Below are 6,745 nucleotides of genomic sequence, written 5' to 3'. Positions count from 1 at the left end.
GAGGCTCAAGTCCCTTGTACTAAGTTGTTCAGTTAATCTCATTCAAGTATTTTGCTGAACTTAATGTGTCCAAAACATATCTTTGGCTCCCTCAGATGATTTAACACAGAGCAAGCCTGAGTAATTTTTTAAAAATATAAATCCAATTATGACACTTCTCTTAATATTTATAAATCCTCCAGTGGTTTCCCCTTATACTTAAAATCAAAATTCCTTACCTTAGTCTTCTTAAACCCCTACATGATCTGGTCTTCAAGTAATTCTTTTCCAAGTCCATCTCTACTGTTCATTTACTCCCTACGCCCTAGCCATACTGGCCTTTCTCGTTTTAGGTCCTTTTCTTTTCTTTCTTTTTTTTTTTTTTTTCTTTTAAGGTTTTATTTATTTATTCATGAGAGACAGAGAGTGAGAGGCAGAGACACAGGCAGAGGGAGAAGCAGGCTCCATGCAGGGAGCCCGACTTGGGACTTGATCCCAGGTCTCCAGGATCCCTGGTCTCCAGGATCACACCCTGAACCAAAGGCAGAAGCTCAACCACTGAGCCCCTCAGGCGTCCCTTTTAGGTCCTTTCCATTGGTCTCAAGTGCTCTCTCTCCACCTTGTATAGCTTTTTCATTCTTTTCACTAAACTCTTAGCTTAAATGTCCCCGCCTCTGAGAAGTCACCTGTAGTAGTAGGGTGTAGGCTAACTAAGATAACAAAGAGAACCAAATGTAATACTCAAAAAAAAAAAAAAAAAAAAGGTTTAAAGTTTATTTCTCTCACACAACATCCAGAGGCAGGGAAGTGGTCAAGGGTGAGTGAGTGGGTAGCTCTGCTTTGGGAGATCATTCAGGAGCCCTGGTTCCTTCTAGTCAGTTCTTACCACAGGTTGCAATCTTCATTCACATGATTAAAGCTCATCCACATCTCTCTACATACCAGCCTGGAAAAAGAGGAAAGAAAGAAAGTGCAAAAACAAAACAAAACAAAAAAACAAAAACCAATTTTCTTATGAAAATAAGACCTGGAAATTACAGTATCAGTTCTGCTCACTTAGTCACATGTTCACACCTAGCTGCAAAGAAGGCTGGAAAGTATGGTTCCTACTTGGGTAGCCAGTTGCCTGGTCAAAACTTGGCCAATCCTGTTACTTAAGAGGAAGCATGGAGAGAATGGATGTGGGGACCATTCTCTAGACCTGGCACACTTTTCCTTACTTTCTAATCTATAGTAGCCAAGTAGACACTCCCCAACACACCATTCTGCTTTTAATTCTCTGCATAATCCTTATTGTTCCTATATTTACTCATTTGCTGATTGTCCGGTCTCCCTCAAATTTTAAGCTATGTAAAATTTTGTTTTTGCTTAAAACTATATAGCATTGCCCCAAAAAAGTATTTGGCATAATGTATTCAATCAGGATTAGTTGAAAACATGAATTTTTAAGTGCCCTCTTAATAGATCCTGCTCTTTCAAACTAACCTTATCTCCCAACATTCCCTCAAAGTCCCCCCGCCCCCGGCAATTCTTCACACTATAAAAATCTTACTCAATTTCCAATACTAGCTATAATTCAGCTATAATTCCACATATAACATTCTCTAGGAGAGTACTCCAGCACACACTGACTGTATTAGTTATCTCTTGGTGCATGATAAATTACCCAAACTTAGTTGCTTAGAACAGTACACATTTATCATCCTCACTATTTGTGTGGGTCAGGAGTTTGCACATGGCTTAGTTGAGTCCTCTGTATCAGGGTCTCTCACAAGGCCACAGTCAAGATACTGGCCTGTGCTGTGGTCCCATCTGGTGGTTTGTCTAGGAAAGGAGCTATTTCATGTTCTTGTGTTTGTTGGAGGAATTTAGTTCCTATAAGCCATTGGACTGATGGCCTCAGTTCCTTGCCATAGGTCAGTTCACAACATAGTGTCTTGCTTCATAAAACCCAGAAACAGAGTATGCTAGTAAGCCAGAAATTACAATCTAATTAAATTATGGAGTGGCATCCCTTCGGGTTTACACCACTGTCATATTCTACTGGTTAAGAAAACTAGAATAAAGTCAGCAGTTCTACCCCTCCTGAAGGGGAGTAGATTCAGGGTATAAATTCTGGGACTTGGGGATCACTGAGGGCCAGTTTAGAACCTACCTACCATCACATTTACCACCTTTGGGGAACTCCAGAAGCATTTATTAATTTTTTTATTTTTATTTATATTTTTTTAAGATTTTATTTAATTATTCATGAGAGACACAGGCAGAGGGAGAAGCAGGCTCCATGCAGGGAGCCGGATGCGGGACTCGATCCTGGGTTTCCAGGATTTTGCCCCGGGCCAAAGGCAGGGGCCAAACTACCGAGCCACCTGGGCTGCCCTTATTCATTTTTTTTAAAGATCTATTTATTTATTTGAGGGAGAAGGGGTTGAGCGGGGAGAGGGAGCGAGAAACCCAAGCCAAATCTGCGCTGAGCGTGGAGCCCAATGCAGGGCATGTTCTCGCAACCCTGAGATGATGACATGAGCAGAAATCAAGAGTCTCAGGCCCAGCTGACTGTGCCACCCAGGTGCCCCTCTAGAAACATTTATAATTAAGACCACATATTTTACCATTAAATAGCTTCATTGTTGATTTAATATGCCAACTAAATTGGCACATCCATATCTTCTATTTTGATATCCCAATCTCAAAACAAGGTGCATGTACATTTTCATAAACTTGAATTGAATTTCAAGTAACTAGGTGATGTGCTAGAGCTGGTTTCTTCCTGTTTGCAAAAGCCATTTGTTAAGTTCTCAGAACTTTTAGGAGCCAATTGACATAGGTAGATTGAATTGGCCACGGTAGGAGCATTTACTTCAAGGAAATTGGTAAACTCTACAGTTGGGGCTCTCCATACCCTCTAAGAGTCAGTTGTTAAACATTTACCAGTACACCACTGTCACAAATCTGTCACGCTCATGGTGTTGAAAACATGGTTTTCTCTAATGTAAATGTGACTTCCACCACCCAAGGCTGTTACGGGGCTTCTTGGGATTATAAGTGATAACAGTGGTTTGGAAACTGAAGAACAGGTACAAGATAAGACATGGCATTATCACCACAAAATACAAAACCAAGGTACTGAGGAAAGGAACATCACTGAAATACCTTATGTGTTTTACATTAAATTGTGAAACAAAAGTGCCCAGATATAATCTGTCCCAAAAGCTGTTTGACTTCTTGGTGTGACTAATGTGAATAAGAGAAGACATACCAAAAGTGAAAATGTAGTTTTATTTTAGAATGATTCCCCTTAATGTTTTGTGCTGTATTTCAATCTATCAGACATAGGGGAAGGACAGTAACATAAGAAAGTGAAACTAATAAGAGAGAATAAGAATTGCAGAATAGAACAAATTTAGTGATGGTGTTTCCTAGGCTGAATGAACTATTTAACTACAGATATAAAGTTAAAAATAAGAAAAGATTGACAATGACCTTAATGGAAATGGACAAAGCCATTTATAAACAATGTACTGGCCACTGTCCTGGCAAAATATGCTAACATGATTTTCTTACTTGTTTCCATCAATAATTAAAAATTCAGTAAGTAAAGAATTCGTAATGTGCTGTTTGCAAGTTTCATGTGGTTCATAAACCTTTTTAGTTTTAAATATTTAAGCAGATAGACTCTTCAAAGGTTTTCAAATTTTTTCTGGAGACTTATTGTTACTGTTTTGAGCAACACTTTTGTATTTTCTTTTTCTGTCATGATCCCAACTTGTACCTATTCTGTCATCTAAAGGATTAAAAAATTAAGTGTTGGACACCTGGGTGGCTCAGTGGTTGAGCATCTGCCTTTGGCCCAGGGCGTGATCCTGGGTCCCAGGATCGAGTCCCACATCGGGCTCCCTGCATGGAGCCTGCTTCTTCCTCTGCCTGTGTCTCTGCCTCTCTTTTTGTGTGTATCTCATGAATAAATAAATAAAATCTTTTAAAAAAGTGTTTTGAATGTGTATAAAATATAAATGTAAAAATATCACAAATCACATCTTTTTTTACAAAATAAAATTATTTTCAGATACTTCAAAGAGCTATTTTTTCAAAATGTATAATTACGGTAAAATGAAAGATAATACATATATGAATGATAATTCCTAAAATTATCATTATAAAGGTAAGTTTAATTTGATTTTTACCAATTTATGAAACATTATTTTTATGAAAATTAAACTTCACAATTGTGTGGCATGTTCACTTTGCTACTAATGTAAAGAGTTTATATCACACCTCATGTATATTATGCCTGTACCTAACTATATATAATTTTTTCCCTTTTTTTAAGTAGGCTCCACACCCAACACAGGGCTTGAACTCACAACCCTGAGATCAACACCTAAGATCCAGAGTTGGATGCTCTACTGACTGAGCCACCCAGGTGTCCCTACATAAATTTAAGAATAATATAAAAGTGTTCAGTATCAGGATGCCTGGGTGGCTCAGCAGTTGAGAGTCTGCCTTTGGCTCAGGGTGTGATCCCAGGGTCCTGGGCTTGAGTCTCGCATCAGGGTCCCCACATGGAGCCTGCTTCTCCCTCTGCCTGTGTCTCTGCCTCTCTCTGTGTGTCTCTCATGAATAAATAAATAAATACTTAAAAAAAATTCAGTATTGCAAAATGTTTCTCAACCATCATGTTCATTTGTTTGAATTTTCACCCTAATTTGTAAGTATCTTTGGTATGCTAAGAGACGCAAGAAAATGGATACTTGGCACCAGCAAAAGATACTTCACGAGGCCCAAAGCTATTGCATTCACAATAAGAGGAAGAATTTGACAATTATTTTGTCTCTTCTTTTTTTAAATATTTGTTTAATCTTAAATAATTAAATTTTTTAAAGATTTATTTAATCTTAAATTACATTTAATTAATTAATTAATTAATTTACTCACTTACTTATTCATGAGAGAGACAGACTGAGAGAGAGAGGCAGAGACATAGGCAGACGGAGAAGCAGGCTTCTCACAGGGAGCCTGATGCGGGACTCAATCCTGGATCCCAGGATCACGACTTATGCCAAAGACAGGTGCCCAACCACTGAACCACCCAGGCATCCCTATTTTGTCTCTTCTATTCAAATCCTCCCCATATTACAAAGGTCTTTCTTCTATGTCAACAATACCATAAACCAAAAGCCTTTTTTTTTTTTTTTAAAGATTTTACTTATTTATTATGAGAGACAGAGAGAGAGACGTAGAGACACAGGCAGAGGGAGAAGCAGGCTCCATGCAGGGAGCCCGAGGTGGGACTTGATCCTGGGTCTCCAGGATCACAACCTGTGCCGCTGAGCCACCCAGGTGTCCCTAAACCGAAAACCTTTAGGGCATTTGTATTAGTTGCCACTGTGAACATAGGACAAGATGTACAGAAAAGTATTTCCCTGGTGTCTAATTGGTGTTCTTTCCAGGAGTGGATATTTAAGTTCATGAGTCACAGTATGCCAACAATGTGCCCCGAATTTCAAGTGACAGAGGTAAACTCATATATTATTTAACAAATGCTTTTTGAGGGTATGTTTGTGACATGCAGGGTCCAGAGCAGAGCTGGTACTGGTTCCAGAGTTCACAGAAGTATTATCTCTGGACTGTGGCTTCTAACAGCTTTCTGTACCTGTGGCTTAAAGCCCCAACCTCTGCCCCCCCAACCTCTTCCCTAGTCCTTCTATGCCATTGGTAAGCACGAAGTTTTGTGTTTTCTTTTAGATTTTAAAAATTTATTTGAGAGGAGGGGAAACATAAGAAAGTGGCAGAGGGAGAGGAAAAGGGAGAAGCAGACTCCTTGCTGAGCAGGGAGTCCAATGTGGGGCTCATCCCAGGACTCTAAGATCATGACCTGAGCCAAAGACAAGACACTTAACCAACTGAGCCACCCAGGCGCCCCCAGCAGTCATTCTATCTTAAAAAATATATATATATGTCAGATTGAAATAAAAAAGCCCTGGGGTGCCTGGCTGGCTCCAATGGTAGAACATGTAACTCTTGATTGTGAGTTGTAAATTTGAGCCCCACATTGGGTGTAGAAATTACTGGAAAAAAAGAGCTCAGATTCGGGACCCCTGGGTGGCTCAGCAGTTGAGCATCTGCCTTCGACTCAGGTCATGATCCTGGAGACCCTGAATCGAGTCCCACGTCAGGCTCCCCACAAGAAGCCTGTTTCTCCCTCTTCCTGTGTCCTTCATGAATAAATAAATCTAAAAAAAAAAAAGCACAGATTCACTGAGGGAAAATATTTACAGAAATTCAGTTCTTGTGTCCATTGCTTATGGCAAATTTTTAAGTCAAGTACTATGGGAAATAAGTTCTTTTGAATTTTTAATTTTGAGTTCTAAGGGAACATTAGCCCTATTCTCTCCCTCTCTCAGGTCAAATGTCTAATTTCAGAAAGCAAATCAAAATTTCTCAGAGTTTGGAGACTTGTATTCCCAGAAGCTAAATACCTCTAAGTCAAAGAACTCTACAAACTCCCATTTGAGGCTCATTCCAAGAGGAAAAAACCTTGGGCCGCCTGGGTGGCTCAGTTGGTTGAGTGTCCGATTCTTGATTTTAACTCAGGTTATGATCTCAGGGTCATGGAATCCAGCACTGGGCATGGAGCCTGCTTAAGATTCTCTTTGTCTTCTCCCCCGCACCTTGCACATGTAACTTTCTCTCAAAAAACAAAAAACAAAAAAACAAAAAAAACAAAACCACACCCTCAACTTCGTCTTTCTATGGTGATGCCCGC

At 39.6% G+C, this 6,745-nt stretch overlaps 1 long non-coding RNA gene across 1 annotated transcript in view; it reads right to left on the bottom strand.

The window, feature by feature from the left end:
• Positions 1-725: 725 nt before the first annotated feature.
• The window catches only part of LOC102153185, a 41,631-nt gene continuing 35,611 nt past the window's right edge, over positions 726-6,745 (bottom strand). Inside the window, exon 4 of the long non-coding RNA XR_005368137.1 lies at positions 726-925. This is a non-coding gene — a long non-coding RNA (uncharacterized LOC102153185). The remainder of the gene's footprint in view (positions 926-6,745) is intronic.

This window comes from Canis lupus, chromosome 12 (genome assembly GCF_011100685.1).
Source record: "Canis lupus familiaris isolate Mischka breed German Shepherd chromosome 12, alternate assembly UU_Cfam_GSD_1.0, whole genome shotgun sequence".
NCBI classification, from domain to species: Eukaryota; Metazoa; Chordata; class Mammalia; order Carnivora; family Canidae; genus Canis; species Canis lupus.
Note: the sequence above shows the minus strand (reverse complement) of the source record. Positions and strands in the feature narration are given on the sequence as shown.